The sequence below is a fragment of the Haliotis asinina genome, chromosome 7, assembly GCF_037392515.1.
Source record: "Haliotis asinina isolate JCU_RB_2024 chromosome 7, JCU_Hal_asi_v2, whole genome shotgun sequence".
NCBI lineage: Eukaryota > Metazoa > Mollusca > Gastropoda > Lepetellida > Haliotidae > Haliotis > Haliotis asinina.
The window spans coordinates 53,629,895-53,648,557 of NC_090286.1; the positions used below are offsets into that span (position 1 = coordinate 53,629,895).

At 40.7% G+C, this 18,663-nt stretch overlaps 1 pseudogene; it reads left to right on the forward strand.

Moving 5' to 3' along the window:
- The first annotated feature begins 844 nt into the window (after nucleotides 1-844).
- Nucleotides 845-16,566, forward strand: LOC137292071 (3'-5' exoribonuclease HELZ2-like; annotated as a pseudogene).
- The last annotated feature ends 2,097 nt before the right edge of the window (nucleotides 16,567-18,663 follow it).

Consider the following 18,663-nt stretch of genomic DNA (forward strand, 5'->3'; position numbering starts at 1 on the left):
CAAATTGCACCTTCTCAATATACATGGATTGTTTCAGCGCCTGGACCAGGATACGAATGTGGTTATGGAACTGTACGTCGTAGCGCCCACACAAGCGGATGATATTGCCGTCCTGAGCCCAGTCAAGTCTGACCTGCCACATATGGTCGACATCTGCTAGGAACACAGCTCACTGTGGCCGTTTACCTTCTCCCTGTCACTCTGGTTCCTGTAGTTCAGAAAGATGACAAAAGTAACTCAGAGATAAAGTTCTACCATGAAGTTGTGTCCCCGGCTGCAGAGATTAAACACTTTGAAATTATTCTTGACGCCCAGTACAACCCATGGGAAACAACATTGGACAGCCGTTTGAAGTTAAAATCACCCATTATGCTGCTCACCAAATCAGGCTGCAATGGAAAAGGCCTAAATACTTTGACATCACCTAGACTCTTAAGCTGAGTATGTCCCCTAAAAGCTCAGTTTGGATGTAAACTTTGGAATAGCATCTCATGCCCCGAAATCTTAACCTTCGCCTAAAGTTTAGCGATTCGCTCTGAAGATGTCTGGTTTGTCACGACACACAAGAACAGATATATGCAATGCACTTTTAGGATGATCATCGCCAGAGCCTCACATTGACTAGAAGCTGCTCTTCTTTGGCCAAATGTGCAACAACTAGAAACATCTCCTGTCTCGCCAAATGATGAGAACAAAACTGACAACAGTGTTCAACATCTAGTGCAGGTTTCATTCCAGACCTCTGCAGAATTATCAACAAATACTCTATGATAGGTTACCTAGACCGTTTCACCAAGTCGAAGAGGACAGTGAGAGATGCAATAGCACAAACTGAAGCTGAAAGATGGAAAAGGAAAATCAGTACCGACCCAGCATTTCCAGGGTATCCCTGCCGCTCTGGGACATCACCCAGCGTGGGTGACACAGAGAGAAAATCTCATTCTGAAACAGCGGCCACACCCCTCATCCAGAAGTGTGGAGGCCCGGGATAGACACTGGTGTACGCAGCAAGTCTGGCTATGTGTGCGCAGACCTATTGACCCATGTAATATGTGAGTGCGAACTGACGTGGAGACTACGAGATGATCTGTGGTGCAACATCAGTTGTGTAGGGCCCATTGAGCTAAGTGTCAGGCTCCATGAGAACCAGGATGTAGACGCTGTAGCTTGTCTGGTGTCATGTACACCAACAATCACATCAAAATAAGAGACATCCGAACATTTAGATCTTGATACCATACCTTTACCCACTTATAAGAATCTCAAACCAACGCTCTTAAATGAAAATCCTTAAATAATGCATGCTTTCATGCCAGTGTTTATTGTATAAATATCTAAACTTCATATTACGTACGTACAAAACTCCCCCTTTGGGGAATAAAAGTATACATCTGACCAATGATTAAAGTGTTTCTACAACATACAGTGGAAATTGTCACAACCGGGATCTGTCCAATCAAGTTGTCAGCATCGGCATAAAATCTCAGTCCCTCTCATGGCTTGTACACTTATCAACAGCTTTGCAATCTGGCACATTGTCTAAACCGGATGATTTCTTCAGTCTTAATGATTGACAGTTTAGACAGCTTCCACTGTACATGTATAAACATTCAGATTACTACACTGTGGATGTAGCTCACTGTTTTCAATGTGGTGTTTATTGTTTATGAAGTTGAGTCAGTGTTAGAAAAAATAGAATATTTACATTCTCTAGTCTCACTACACCCAGATGTATGTGCACAGCTTCGAGTACTGTTCCGGCAAAGAATATGTATTACTCAGCAATATATAATTCTGTTTATGTAGTAATATTACAAGCATACCTACTGAACGTGAATCGCATCCTTCGTTTGCAAAAATAAACAAAAGGCACTGTGAATCTGGTAAACATAGAATCATAGGTACTATTCAGTAACGGGTTATTGTTAGGCTCATAGCAAACTTGCACAGGTCTAAGTGTTATGTTTCATTTTCAGATTCCCGTGTAGTGATTAACAAATTGCAGGAGCATTTTGATCATTCCACTGCTGACGGCCGATCCAGAGCGCAGGTACTTAGTATTCTGGAAATGTACTGCTCCTTATATCCGTCTCTTGTAGGTCACCCCTGGCAACGATTTATGCCCTCTTTTACAGAGTTTATTTTAGAATATTCTTACTGAACTTAACTTAGGCTGCACAAGTACAGTTTATGTGTTCGTGCTCGTTCCTTTCTTTTAAATGTTAAACCTATTTGGCAGCGAATTCTAGAGATTTTGATTGGGCGTCAAAGACTAGGCGTCAAAGAACTGATTGACTGGACAGTGGAGAGAGTTGTGGGAGGAGGCTTTACACATGGAGATTGCTGGGTGCTCCGGACTCTACTTAATCTGCACATCAGGCAAAGTGCACTGACGGATAATCACGACAAACGAGGAGAGGTCGTGAGAGATATTTGTTCTGGCACAGACATTGCTCTTAAACAGGTGAGTTGTCGGTACACATTGTTTTATGTCATTCTCTGAAACACGAATGAGCTAGAACTAGAGAAAGAGAAAGAGAAAGAACTAGAACTAGAACTAGAGCTAGAACTAGAACTAGAACTAGAGCAAGAGCTAGAGCTAGAGCTAGAGCTAGAGCAAGGACAAGGGCAACAGCTAGAACTAGAACTAGAACTAGAGCAACATCAAGAGTTAGAGCCAGAGCTGGGGCTGGAGCTAGAATTGGAGGTAGAGCAAAAGCTAGAGCTCGATCTAGAGATATAACAAGAGATAGAGGTGAAACAGAATGACTCACGTGTGGCGTTCATTTAGCTAAAGGTCTAAATAGATTTTAAAGGATGGCTTGTTCCATTCGTGTACTTACAGATTCCTGTGATCGAAACGTATATCTAATTATTTTCGTCTTCTTTTCAGGGTTGTTACATAATACAAGTCTTCTATTTCTTCTATGAAAGTGAGTTATCTTTTCAGCCTTAACAAGTAGTACTCACATAAGTAACAAAGTAACATACACGTAGTTTCCAGTGTTACGGACAAGAAAAAGTAAGTCCCTATTGTTTTCCTGTCCTAAGTTTTCAGGAAAGTGGCGATGCTACAAATATACACTGTTATCCATCATATAGCCTTGGAAGTGTTGAGACCAGTTTGAATGTTTTAATTACTCTTTTGAAAATGAATAGAGGGGACATAATTATCTAAATGGTATCCGACATATTGTTGGCTACAGCAATGGTGTTTGTGACTGCTGCTGTTTCTGAGGGTTCAGAGTCAGGACAAGAAATGGCCAATCAATACGCTTCGACTGCAAATGTTTTATGGGCGACTTTTTTCAATGGCACGCGTCTGTGGCGAAAGGATGAAAAGGTATTTTGATGACAGTCACTGTAGAAACGATGCAAAACGTGTGTAGGATACTATTAAAAGCAATTCTTTCTCTTTTGCTTTGTGCTATGGGTAATTATTAGCATTTATTTGGAGAGGAATTCATTTCAGGTATAACAGTAAATAATCATAGAATGAAGGAATATATTTACCTCCAAATAGTGTGTCACTATTGTGTAATATTTTCCTGGATGTTCTGTGTCTTGATATGTCGGCCCTATTCTCGTATATTATTGAGATGCTTGACCGACAAGTTAACTATCAGTATTAACATCTGTAACTCCCCTAGGTGTATGTAACAAAATAAATACCCAACCTAAATGCCATAAGAATCACGTCAAAATCACGTTTCTGCATTACAGGTGACTATCGAATTATTGAAACATTTGAGATACCTAGCCATAAAACACTGTGAGAACAATCCCGGATTTTGTTACTTCCTGTGCCGATATTTGATAGAAGCATTCAATACGATGGCCTACTTGTTCACTGAGGACCAAGCCAGAAGAATCACAACTTACTTACTTGTTACAATGGCTAGATGCAGTTTTCAAGCGGTGAGTGATATCTGTACATACCAAGGTCACTTCTGAAAACATTTTTGGTGAAAATGGAAACTCTGGCAACTCTGGCAACGAAACTTAGTTTCACACATAAAGATACAAAAACGGGTGTAAAAGAAGTCATGAAAAGGTGAATCCATTAACATTCATTGGCCATGACGGCTTGATAGCCTGTGCACTTTAAAGCAATCTTCAATGTGTCGTCAATATTCCAGTGTGCATTCCTCCACGCATTTACAGGATATGAAAGGACGAATCATGTACAAGATAGCAACACATGATTTAACTGAGACAGTTTGAAACATCAATTCTGTCCATTAGAATAGAATGTCATGCTGCAGAACAGAGAGGAAGTCTTTGAATATCATCTGATTTCTATTCTACTTTCAGAAGCAGTACAGACACTGCACACAACTGTGTAAGCAAGGTGACCATATCATATAACACATGAATTTGCAATACTCCATCTTAATAATAGTCAGTAAATAAAACTAGAGTCCACATACGTTTAAATTTTGAATGGTTATCGCTTAAGTTGTTTCAAAGGCATTTAGAAGGTGGAGGAATCAAACTAAAAGTGCTGTATGGTTCAACTTCTTTATTATACAAGGTCACAGCGTTTCGAGACAGATTCTAGTCTCTTCTTCAGGTGAAGTGAGACCTGAAGAAGAGACTAGAATCTGTCTCGAAACGTTGTGGCCTTGTATAATAAAGAAGTTGAACCATAAAACACTTTTAGTTTGGTTATCGCTCATTGTGTTACTATTCCGTTTCGAGCATGTGTGCTTAAAATGATTTTTTTGAGTAGTTTAAAACTATTTCTTTCATTAATTTAATAAACCTCTTTATATGTTAACTATTGTGCGCATAATTTCAGCCTGTGAACTGGAGGAATATCAATGTTACATTCCCTTAGAGCTCTGGGCAAGCGCTCTTGACAAGGAGAGACAATTTTGCGCAGCCCTGGACAAGCTTCAAGACGCATTGAAATGTGTGATGGTAATTTCAAATGCTGTTTGAATTCTTCCTCTCCAAGAGCAAAATACAAAGAACAGATACCGCATAATGTGTCAGTTGTCGATGGAACTCGTGAATTCCGTTTTTCCAGGACTGTTCATATTCATGTTTTAGTTTACTTTAATGGTGTCCGTACGCCATTTGCCCAAAATTCTGAACTAACTCTAATTAATGCTTAAATCCACCATCTCACGGATGAAGTATGTATACGTTTACCTTCCAGGAGAAAGAGGATGGGGAGGTAGATTACTGGGAAATAACAGAAGAGCTCCAAGACTTCATTAGTAACCTCAAGTTGAAAATGTCAACCGAAGAGGAACAGTCGACTCAGCTAGATCCAGACTGGCTGACTGATACAAACGTACACACTCCAGAGGTAGATGACAACAAGATATATTATACGTAACGTTTATACGTAACGGTTACGTCATACATTAAACGTCATGCAGTTCTTAGCAACACCAAGTTTTGCTTGTTTACTGTCAACCATCTGCAAGTGGAACGTTTAAAGACACGTCAGCTGGTTCTGTGGATCGTGAATGGTATTTGATACAGACATAAAATCATTTGTAAACGGAATCCTTTATTACAAGGATATAGAGGATATTATATGAATGCCGATGTCATACTATGTTTACGAGACAAGAACCTAATTTTGTTAGGAACGAGTGTCGTAAACATAGTATGTGGTGGGCACGAATATGATATTCCTTTTATTACCCAAGTCGTTAAATTGAGGTAAATCCACTCAAATCTACTTTCAAACAAGGGCTGACTACCCGCCGTCGCCGCATGTAGAACGCAACGTCACAGAAGAACAGTGACGTCATGGGATTCTTCATGACGTCACGTCACCATGACAAAGTGATATTTCGCCCTAGGGCATCGTATGAACCCGTATGTGAACCCCGATATCTTCGCCCTCGTAGGTGATGAATATGGATACAAGTAACCGCAATCTTTCAAGTCCTTATTTTGTCATTGTGTACTGTTGTATGAAACTGGGTATAAAACGGAATTATTTTTTACACTTTCGAGTTTTCTTTATTAGAGGTGCTATTCGTGGTTCAACTGTTCCTTTAGGTACAGTGTGATCAGGCACAACGGGTGAAAGACAGGCATATCAAGAAGAAGAAACGCTCAAGACGTAAGTTATTGTAAAAGTAAAGCGTCTTGAAAAAACCTCACTGGGTCATATGTGTAAGACAACAACTATCCCACGCGAAATATGTAAGTAGCCATTTACTTCTAGGGTCCTGTTTTTTGCTATAGATTTATAAGCATGATATTTCAATAATATCACCCAAGTCATTTTTTTCAATAAATATGTGATCAGATCGTTGTGTTTGTATTGAATAATATATGAGATGCAATATGCAGGCTATTTTCTTTTCTTTTTGCGTGTTTTAGCGAAAACACGGAAATCTGCTGACAAAGAGCAAGTTGGTGAGCTTGATTGTTTGAAAGGGATTTCAGTGTTGCCATCTAATTCTTCATCACAACATCCTCTGACAATTGCCACTGACAATATCCCAGTTCTGCAATACAAAAAGTGGGACTTATCCAGCGGAGACGGCGAGTCAGACCTTGAAGATGCCGTCCAGCTTCCAGAGCCTGAACATAATGAGACAGAGCCTCAAGTTGCCAAGGTGAAACCTAAGGTGCAAGACAGGACATGGTTTGATGAAAGCAGAGATGAGTGGAATAATTCTAAAATGCTCAAAGGTCTTTTCTGTGGAATGGAGACAAATCTGGACGTTTCAAAATTTGAAGCTGGGAAGAAACAACAGACGAGAGGTCCTTTCTATCAGGAGATGAAATCAGTAGATGAATTGAAACCTCTAATGGACAAGAGTCCTGAACGGTACAAGCGATGCAGACTTGAACTAGAGTCACCTCACAAAGCTGTTTGCAAAGTGTTGAACAGATCGGAAACCTACCGTGAGATAGAGATTCATGGGAGATCTAAGTGTGGACAAACCTTCAACGACGATGAAGTATGCGTAGAGGTACTGGCAAACCCAAGTATTATTTCTGACCAGAAGACATACAGGAATACTCAAAAAGAAGATGCAAAAGTTTATGGGCGGGTCGTTGGTGTCCTGAAGAGGACCTTTAGGGACCAGAGCCACCCTGTCATGGCCTGCACTTGTGATAATGATGAAGGTTTCTTAATGCGCCCCCTTTGCAGAACAGTACTAAAAATGCATGCCTTAAATGGAGTAACTATGAAAAATCACCCTTCACTGGCAAAGCACCGAATTGATATGTATGAACTTAATGAGGAGGGGCATCTAGTTTTCAAGAGATATTTTGATGTGAAGCCAAAGATGAAAGACAAGTATGTTTTCCTTGTCGTCTATATAACGTGGGGGGTACATCATGTGTATCCTCTGGGTGCAGTGGTAGAAGTCATGGACTGTGGTACTGACATTCACGGTGGTCTCAAAATATTGGAAATGCAATACAAGGTTCCAACGTTATATCCTCAAGACACAGTTGTTCATATTGGTAAACTTCTGGAAAAGAAAGCTGTTGATACTGATGGCAGGGTTGACTGCACAGGACTTGAAGTTTTCACAATAGATCCTGCACATTCGAAAGATCTAGACGATGCTTTGAGTATCTCTAAGAAAGATGACCACTATCTGATTGGAGTCCATATTGCTGATGTTGCGGCAGTGGTGAAGAAAGGGGATCCTGTAGACAGGGAGGCACAGAAAAGAGCAACAAGCTTCTACCCATGTGAGTCTAGGACTCACCATATGTTACCTGAACCATTGAGTGAAGGTTGGTGTAGCCTGCTACCACATGAAGAAAAACTTGCATTGTCAGTTTTCTTTCACATGGAAAAATCAGGAAAACCTTTGAAAGAAGCAACAGTCATGAAAACAAGAATTAAATCATCCTGCAAGCTGTCGTATGAAAATGCCCAGAAAATTATTGAAAATGAGGAAGTGGGTGATGTTTCACAAAGTCTTAAGGACAGTGTCACACTGCTACATGAAATTGCTCAGAGTTTGAGGAAGGACAGACTGAATGATTCCAGGTTTGCAGTTCCATTTGAAGATCCCAGATTTATTGAGACAGAAATCTTAGAGCAGAATATGGAGGCTCATGCCCTGGTAGAAGAGTTTATGATCAAAGCCAATACATCCATTGCTCAGTGGCTGAGAAAGAAGTTCCCTCATTCAATCCCCATCAGATGTCAGCCTCCACCATCAACGGAAGATGTTCAGAAATTTGTCCAAAGTGAGGATAAGTTCCTGGACCTTGTGGTGAACCTGCAGGGACGAGAAGTCTTACCTGGGAGGAAGGTCGCATCCAAGAACTGGGTAGCCAAGTGCAACACTGTGAGAAAAGAGCCTTTGCCAGTCCAGAGGAACATCTGGCTTCAGATTTTTGATGACGTTCACAAAGAAACATTAGACAAAACGGTCAGGAATATGTGCAAAGATGAGGTCCATCCTTTTCAAGCTATAGCTCTTCAATACTGGCGGAGTATCATGGAATCTGCAGAATACAAATGTTCAGTGCTGTCTGAAAACGAACTGAGTCACTTCTCTCTAAATACCAAAATGTATACACATTTCACATCTCCTATTCGGAGATATGTGGACCTTGTTGTACACAGACTGGTACATGCAGCTCTGGATGGTACACCCTGTCCCTACTCTACAACAGAAATAACTGACTTGTGTGTCCATATCAACAATGCAATCTCCAGACAGAAACACTTCAGCAATGGCTGCCATGCTTTGAAGAGAGCAGCAAAGATATCACAGAAGCCAATGATGTTCAACGCTGTAGTGGAGAAGGTCACAGATAGTGGAGCAGAGCTCTGTATTCCATCCTTGAAGCATATCCAAAGCAAAAGCAAGGAATTACCCTTCAACCTGATGGATTTCAGTAAGAAGCCAGAGGAGAAGCAAGATCCTTGGTCTTCAAAGACAATCATCACTGGAAAATGGAAGAAGAGGCTCTATGACTGTACTGGATGTCCAAGCCAGTTGACATATTCCAGGATGCTAGAAAAGCAGCAAGGGCCCAATCAGAAACGACCCAAACAAGTTGTGTCTGTTGTGGATCCTAATCAGCATGTGTACTTTGCGGATACACAGACGTGGGCAAAGATGTTGAATGCATTGTTTAGTCAGGATCTTAAAACACTGAAGAAGATGGTCAACAGTCAGCCCCAAGATAGACAAGAATTTCCCTTGGGAGCACCAGTGAGAGATATGGTCACTTCAGAGTATGGAGATGGGTCCATCAAATTTCAGCAGTGCAAGTTCACACTGTGCTTTAAACCCCCGGACGTGTCATCAAAGTACAGATGGTTGCTAATCCGATGAAGGGTTTGCTCACTCCACAAGTGAGATTATTTCAGGTTTGCAAGAATTTAAGTCTGTGTCTCAGTCACATAGAAGATCCAGTCGGAGTGTTGAGCGAGTATGCCACTGAGTCAACAAACAGAACCTTTGAATCAGTTGCTGAATATCAGCGGACATGGTTGCCCCTTCTAGAGATGAATGCTGCAATGACCGCTGCTACCAATGAAGAAAATGTTATTATAAACAATGTCAGTATAGATTTCAAACAGGGTCAAATGAAACCCCACACAGGAAGTTTCACGCTTCAAGGAATCTTTATGCGCGAGAGATGCATAGAGTTTGGAGGAAAATCTATTGACAAACTGAAAGAAGAGGATTTTAATGATGAGAACCCTGGAATAGGAAAGGTAGTACCTATTGAGTATCTGTGTATAAGATGTCCGCTTCCTCAAATTACAAATGCACCTAATGAAATGGATGCCGAGAAGACTCAATCTACAAGGAAGACAAAATCATCTACAAAACACAAGAAAAGAATGGCGAAAACAGCAGATACTTGTGACATTGCCAGTTCTGAGTCCTATACATGGGTGGGACATGCCCAGATACTCAAAGTGAGACGGAGAGGGAAGAAGACAGATTCAGACGGCGTGGACATCTTATTCAGCCTGAATTCAAACAGTGATCCTGTTCCGGAGTGCCTATGGAGTAAGGCTTTAGGGACGGTAGAGCTTATCATGAAGTCAGAGGTTGACAGGTGAATAATGCTGCTTATGAAAGTAAGATATGAGGAACAAACATACATCCCTGTTTTCATGTAACTTCTTAATTCTCTAATTGAGTCAAGCAAGCATATCTGAAAACAATAAACGAAAGACCTCTTTATGCTTTTTTAAAATTGTTTAAGCATTCATGGTGATTGTGAAAGATTTAATTTCATTTATAAAATGAGGACAAAGGTATCGAAGTTATGTGGTATCGTTTGTTCCAGGCGTACAATCGCAATGCTTCAGCACTTGGGCAGCGAGAACTATGATTTGGCAGAGGCCATTGCTCTTGGCGGATCGTTGCCAGAACTAGGTAATGCGACCCGTCCACTTACACGATGTCATCTACGATATATCACGTTATAGATATTGTGTGTAAACTCGTCAAAGTTCTTCATTAACTCGAAATATATTCCTATTAAGCTCCTTATGTAATCGCGATACTTCGTGAAAGATCGTAGGTGTCCTACGATAAGAAAACGTTTTGAACATGCTGAAAACATTGTACTTACTGTAGAATATCACGTGATATACTCATATTGTACTCGGCATTGGACATAGTTTGCTCGTAAGAATTTACTGAACACGACAGACACGACATTGATCTTCGATTGTCAGGATCAGACTACGTCCTTGTCCAGTGTATGATGGGAACTTAACACGTTCAGTGAACGAGTTACTTGCGCCAGTATCACCAGCTTAATACGATAGGCAAGTATTGAAACGAGCTGATGACGATTGTCACGTAGGCACGTGCAAGTGGTGGAAAATAGCGCCAAATTTAATTAATCTATTTCTCTTCATATCGTTGATGCTGGGTAGAAAGGTAGTACAGTATTTTACGGGAATATCGCGAATAATGCGCCCCAGTAAGAAAGGAGTGAAGGGAATTACACAGACACCGGAAGAAAGTTGAAGGCGATAAGCAGATACCCCCCAAGGAAAAGGAGAAAGTGGTTCTCTCGTGAAGGTCGTTTGTCTTTCTATCTTAGAGCTAACACGAACCAGAATTTCTTGGAATAATGCGGAGTCCATTCTAAAGAAGTTATGAAAGCCATCATGGTCTTCTTGTGTCAGTTCCTGCTGCAGGGTACTATAAAAACCGAAGTTTTATCGACGAAGAAGCCAGGTTCTTGCCCAAAACAACCACAATCCTTCTGTACTCAAAATCATGTTCCAGCCCAAGCGCCATTGATCCATAAGGCGTCGCTTTCAAAAACACGCCAAAAATTCGTTGGTTCTTGATTTGGATACAGTAGAGTCGAATGTACATCGTGATAAATTCGTCGTAGTCAGCTGGAAGAAATCGTTGTAGTGTCGTAGTATAATCGTAAAGAGTTCGTATGCAGCGCGAATAGAACTAGCCTTAATCGTGCCTATTCGTACTGAAATCGTAGGAACATTGCTGTAATACCGTGGAATATTCTTAGTAAGCGCCTAACGTAGTCATGTGCAGTTCTTCTGAATACAGAAAGGTCTACAGACTACGATAGTTTACAGTTTCGTGATAAACTCGGCGGTCAAATCGTGCAAATGGGCGGGTGGCATAATCTTTAAATGCGCCTACTACGTGTCTTAAGTATTAAAGTAGGCCCGTTTCACTTCCACTTAATTCTAGATAAATGCAATTTGGAACAAGTGAGTGAGTGAGTTATAATTTAACGTCACATCGGCAATATGTCAGCCATATCGAGACGAGGACAAACATGATTATTCAGAACATGTAGACATAAAACCCGTCGTCAAAGTACGGTAGAATAACTAGAGTATGACAATTCGAGTCTAAAACTAGCATATGACAATCTGGAACGAAGTTCAGAGTGCTACACTATAATGTGGCAGTTGCATGTGCATAATCATTCAGAACCTTTCCTTCACACTGATTGTTTTCTTTCAGAGAACAAGCGATTAAAAGCTGGCAACCAGGTTGAAACGGAAATCCCTCACAGATTGCTTCCTCACAATAATCAGATGCAGGAGGAGGCCATTTCTCACGCCCTCACTTCCAGTTTCTCACTAATACAAGGACCACCAGGTTGTGATATCAATGGATTTGGGATTTGAAAAAAATGTTCATTGAAAACTATTAGCACACTTTATCAGGAGTTTGTGATTTCAGAAAACTTGTACAGCTAATTTAATTCAGGTTATGACAACCATATAGTTATATGGTATGTCAAGTATGGTATGTCTGTGTCTCTGTGTGTCTGCATGTCCGTGTGTGTGCGCGCGCGCGCGAGTGTGTGTGTGTGTGTGTATGTGTGTGTGAAACATGGATACACACTCGGATACAGTATACTGACATACAGTCATTCTATCATACCTTTAAGCCCCATGGAACTAAGCTAAGCGCCAGGCAAATGCTGCATATACAACCATGTTTATCGTGTGATGCTGTTAAGACTGAATCGATGCCTTACACTCACATAATTCTAGCATACACCAAAATAAGGTATGTTCATGCAGTCTGTGATTAAGCTTTACAGGCATTCTGCAAATAAGTGCGTTCATGACTATCATAATTTTCATCCTTTAAGGGACAGGCAAAACATACACAGGCATAAAGTTGATATACCTCTTTGAGAGGATTAACTGGACTATGCACCAGGAAGGAACAGACAAGAAGAAGAAGCAGGTGCTCTTCTGTGGACCTTCCAACAAGGCTGTGGATCTGGTTGGACGTGTGTATATTGTTTTATCTCGTGGTGGCCCTTATATGAAGTACATGTCATAAACTTCGTACATAACATGAAATTGTGTTTGAATGAATCAAATCATAGAAAAGTGTAATTTGCTGTTGCTTTGCTATGATCTGTTAATAACCACACAAGCAAACTTCTAGCCTGCTTTTTCATTCGTAATATAATCCAGGTATATTTATGGTCTGTCCAAACAACTCATTTGCTCTCCAAATGTTAACACTATGGAGTGACTCGCATTCGTTGTTTGAAATGCAGATCTATTTCATTTTTAGTCAGTGACAACGGTATATAATTGACGATGTAAACAAACAATCGCATTTTTTAATGATGCTTGTTTTAGGTTTACTTATTAAACGACTAGCAGACATCTGTCCTAAAATCATCCGAGTATATGGACAGAACATCGTGTCACAAGATTACCCTGTGCCAAGACGTAACTTTTTGTCAAGAAAACGTCTCCATGGATTAAATTCAGACAAAACGTTGCGCAACGTATCTCTCCATCACATGATCAGACAGCAAGACAAACCTTATGCAAACGAAATAAAATGGTTTGACTCATTTTTCCTAAACAATCACGATGAAGTCACATCTGACCATGTACATCGTTACAGCGAACTCATTTTCAAAGCGTCTTGTGAAGAGCTCGAGAAATGCGATGTAATCTTGAGCACATGCGCAGTTGGGGGCAATAAGACTGTTGCCTCAGCAAATATTTTCCAAGTGATAATTGACGAGTCTGCGATGAGTACCGAACCACAGACCATGGTGCCCATTATTGCAACTAAGGCCGAGCAGGTTGTTTTGATTGGAGACCACATGCAACTGCGTCCTATTGTTCAGTGCAAAGCGGCTGCTGATCTTGGTTTGACCCGGTCGCTGTTTGAACGGTATGCTTCTCGAGCCGTTTTCCTGGATACTCAGTACCGTATGGTAAGTAATAAGGGATTAAATGTGTTCGGTAGAGCGTATGAACAAAATTACACATTTAATCATGACATCAGATTATCGTAACAACCCTAAAAATCATTTGCATATTTCTGCTTTTGTTTGTTTTCAGAATATTTTCTATATTCTGACACATCAAACGATAACTTTCCAAATATACAACTTTTAAGAAACAGAAATATTTTACTTTATAGCATCCTTTCATTTAACTGTTAAAGCACCCAAAAATCTGCCAGATTCCATCCAACATGTTCTACGAAGGCGGGTTGAAGACAGGCATTTCTCAGCTGTGGCGGATTGATACACCCCTTAGACTGTGGCCGGTATTTGATGTTCCATATCTCCTGTGGCACGTTGAGGGTACAGAGCACGTTTTGAGCGTGTCCGCTGAAGAGGGAAACGAACAGTCAAGGTCGAACTCAGCTGAGGTTGACATCGTGGTAAGTAGCGATCATAGCGTGATTATATCTAATGTTAATACAATTGTATGTTTCGACATCAGTATGTATGTATGTATGTATGTATGTATGTATGTATGTATGTATGTATGTATGTATGTATGTATGTATGTATGTATGTATGTATGTATGTACGTGTGTGTGTGTGCGTACGTGTCCATGTGAGTGTTTGCGTGTATGTAATAAATTATTATTATTATTATTTCAGTACTGAATGTGAGATATTTCAAGATCTCATCTTCATAAATTCTTTTCAGGAGAAAGTATTTAGTTGGCTCACGAAAACAGAGAAGATAGATCCAACTAACATCAATGTCATGTCCCAGTACAACGCGCAGTGTTCAAGAATCAAGGAGAAACTGACTCGTTACCATCCATTTGTCAATGTCAACACAGTTGTTGCAAGTCAAGGTTTGTGTCTTCCATAGAAAAGAAAAAATGTAGGATTTATGGAAGTTCTTGACTACTGGCTATATGACCAGTTTCGTTGTTATCTCACCACCGACTTTCATCTGTCTCCAATAGGTGTGTTTTCACTGACATTGAACAATGGAAATATGGCCCAACTCTTGCTGGAACAATAAGGTTTTACAATGCTGGGTTTTTCAAATTTATTCTCACCAAATATAATGAATTGCCAAAGGTTATGATTTGAGTTTTAGACCGAAACTCAAAATCAGTTTAGTATGTTTCAGATAATGTTGATTTCGAATCCTTAATGTTTCGATAATTGGTTCATGACCCTCCCTCCCAATACGCTTCGATGTTGCCGTGGCAACCCTTGCCTTTTTGCTATGTTGGTGTTTGTTCCCAATATACTTTGATGTACCTCCATATGTTTCGATGTAGACAACAAAACTTGAGATAATTTACATTAATCACCTACGGTAGTAGCTGGGCCAGTCCAGATCTTTCCATCAAGATCAGCACATCAAGTTGATGTCATTGTCAGAGTCAAAGTCAAAGTTACCTTTTTTATAAAAGATACGCAATTAATCTCTACAGTGAAGATTTTGTGTCGCAGGAGGGGAATGGGACTATGTGATATTCAGCACAGTGAGGTCACTTCCTCCGTACAAGATAGAAAGACGTCCGACTCTTGGTTGGCGCATTCAGAATCTTGGCTTCATCACCGACGCTAACCAGGTGAACGTGGCACTCACTCGAGCCAGGAAAGGGTTGATCATCATAGGTGAGTTAGCACGTATCTATCTCTATATACAGAGTTAGTGAGTTTAGTTTTGGAATGTTCCGGCAAGATCACAGCGGGCAATTCCAAAAATGGACTTAACACAATGTTTACTTGGGGGGAACCTGGGTCTTCGGCGTGAACGCCAATGCTTTAACCACGTCTGGTCTACCCCACCGTCCCTCATATATAGAGGAACAGAGTGCAAATCTTTCTATGACTATAAGTAGATCCTCCATCAATTGCAAAGTGTGCGTTCTTCAAAGTAAAACATGGTTAGAACTAACTCATAGCTCATAGGAACCGCTAGTTCCAGCTCGCAGTGCTATATTCTATCTAGTTCGCATTACATATCGACAATGCATTATAAGCACTGTGCTTGTTGTATTTATATCGTTTGAAAAGTTTATAATGAATAATAAACAACCTCATTTACTTAATATGCTTTCATTAGCGTGATTATACGGTCCGATGGGTGTTACAGGAAACGTGAATCTGTTGAGGACTGACGATGTCTTTGGACAAGTGGTAACAAGATATGAGACACAGGGATGTGTTGTTGAAGGACAATGCTGCCCACCAGCAAGACGCCAGCGTTCCTTCTGATAACAAGACATGAGACACAGGGAAGTGTTGTTGAAGGACAACACTGCGCATCCGTGAGAAGGCATCGTTCTTTCTGATAACAAGAAATGAGGCACAGGGATGTGTTGTTGAAGGACAATGCTGCCCACCGGTGAGGCGCCAACGTTCCTTCTGATAACAAGATACGAGGCACAGCGACAGAGGTGCCGGCTTGTTCCTTCTTGAAGGAAGCCTGAACTGAGCAGCACAACGACCTTGTGCAGGCAATCCTAACTAGGATTAACTCTATATATGAGAAACATCAGTTTAGATCTATTACATTACAATATTTATTATTTTCTTAGTTTACTGTTAACTAATGTATAACTCAATGTGTTCACTTGTAATTTGTTACCACAATTTGCGATCTCATATTTAGGGTCTTGAAATGGTTTCTTTTTTGTAAGTTTGTCTGCTAACTGAGGTCAGAATATGGTATGAACAGTTGAATATGATTTTGTGGTTGACGAGTTGTGACCAAATTTCACAGTCATCCACCATGATGATAGACGTTACATTGGGATATCATTTCTGATAATAGCTTGAATTTTACATGCAATTTTTATAGTTTTAGTTTTATAAAATATAATAAAAATATTAACGTTATTTGTTATTGCTCTGAATTGCAACAAACTGCATTCGTCATTCGATAGTCCATGACGAATGTGATGTTATCGCGAAGTTGTGGACGGTTTATCGGGGAATCGAACCCGGGTCTTCAGCGTGACGAGCGGATGTGTAACACCGAGGTTCTGTACGCACGATCAAAGATAATAAGGATGGTTCTGAAAAAAGGACTGTAAATATGAGTAATAATCCGAGGACTGTATATGTGAGCAACGATTTGATTACTGTATGGGACTGACAGTATTGGTCAAGCTTGGTAATCCGTTAAACAACATCTTGGGTTCTAGCATACTATACGATAAAGAGTTTTGTTAGAGATGACCAGTCAATGACATTTCTAACGAGATACCAACTTGTGAGCAATAGCTGAACATCGGTGGGTTCGAAAGTGTTGTTTCATGCGATATGTGAACAGTCAACCATTGTATTTCCTCATTCACTACAAGTTCATGTAAGAAACAATGACAGTCTCAGCATCACGTATGACCCCGACGTGCCTCAGCGCATGCCGAAACTCTTCGTGTCATCGATGACGTCAGACGTCTAATGACGTTTGGTAGAACCCTTAGCAACTCCTTCTTCAGTCCTCCTGTGGAGCTGTAACTGGTGGTCTTCCTGTCCTCGGCGTCTTCTATCCTTCCTGCGTGAGGTGACGTTGCAGAAGCCTTGGTACCGTCCGTAGCGTACACCCTAACCTTCTGGTATGTATGCACGGTAAGTATGCACGTGTACTGCCCCTATTTCGGCTATCTCTCCTCACGTGTCAATGTCGGCATGTTTCTTCTGTTCTTTCATCAACTGTGTTACCATGCTGTGTGGTGATTACATTCATACATCATCTGAGTACGTGCATTTTGTTCTGCAGGGTTAAAACCTGTTTTACCAAGTTTTCGTTCCAAAGTGGCATCGTAAGTTGTGTTGCTTTCTTTTGCCGTTAAGGTTAAAGAATTAATTAATTAATTAATTAATTAATTAATTAATTAAAACCTGGGGGATTACCTCTCCCTTGTTTGTTGCTGACGGTGTCTAGGTGGAGTTATGGATGGTTCTGAGAATATGGTAGTCTGGCATAGTTTTATGAGAATTGTATGAGTATATAAGGGATGGTTGATGAGATGGTAGACACGATTTGGGCTTAACCTCATCTGCTAACATTGACGTTTCACGATCGAACATTTCTAGAGACCTCTCGTTCATCAAACTTTCAACAGGTAACAATAAACTTCAATCAGTATATCAAGGATCAAGACCTTGGTAACTATAGACATTTAGTTGGATTACTGACTCATCTGTATTGCATTAAAAGTATGCACTGCCATTCATTGGAGGTGGAACGATTTTAGGTTTCGTTTGGTTGGTTGTCGTTTAATACTTTGACGGTGACGGTGGCCTTTAAGTAATCGAGTCGCGTCAATCCAGTGATTGACATCAAGCGCCTCGATCTACGCAACTGGGATATACGTACCATGACATTTATACTATATACTACTAGATATTTGTATAGCGCCGATATCCAGTTGGCTCAACAGCTCAATGGTGCTTTGATTTTCCCTCGATCATTGGATGTCCAATGGCAATGGCACATAGTATTTTCAGTCTCATCTCCCTGGGGATCATACAACTCTTGCAACCTACCTGACGCACCAAGTAAATGTGGCTTCCCCATCCTTACGAGGTACCCATTCACAGCTGGGTGGACTTGGACACATAGTCACAGCATTTTGTCCATGTTTACGGCACGTTGCTGTACCCGCAACTAGGTGTTGCCACCACCATCTGGTCATATACCAAAAGATTCGTGGGTCCTTTTAAGTGCACAGGGTTGTGTACTGTACACTAGGGGTTGTGACAACACTGAAAGATTCTGCACACAAAGTTGACTCCAAGGTTTTTTACACCCGGTCACGAACCTGGCACCTGCAAGCTCGCTGGATTAGTAGCCTAACGCCTTAGACAGCTCGCCCACCAATTTCATCTGGTGAGCCTGACCACGCATCCCCGTCAGTAGCCTGAAGCATTGGATGCAGAACACCAGTTCTAACCCGGATCCGGATCTGTACTGATCTGAACAATTTT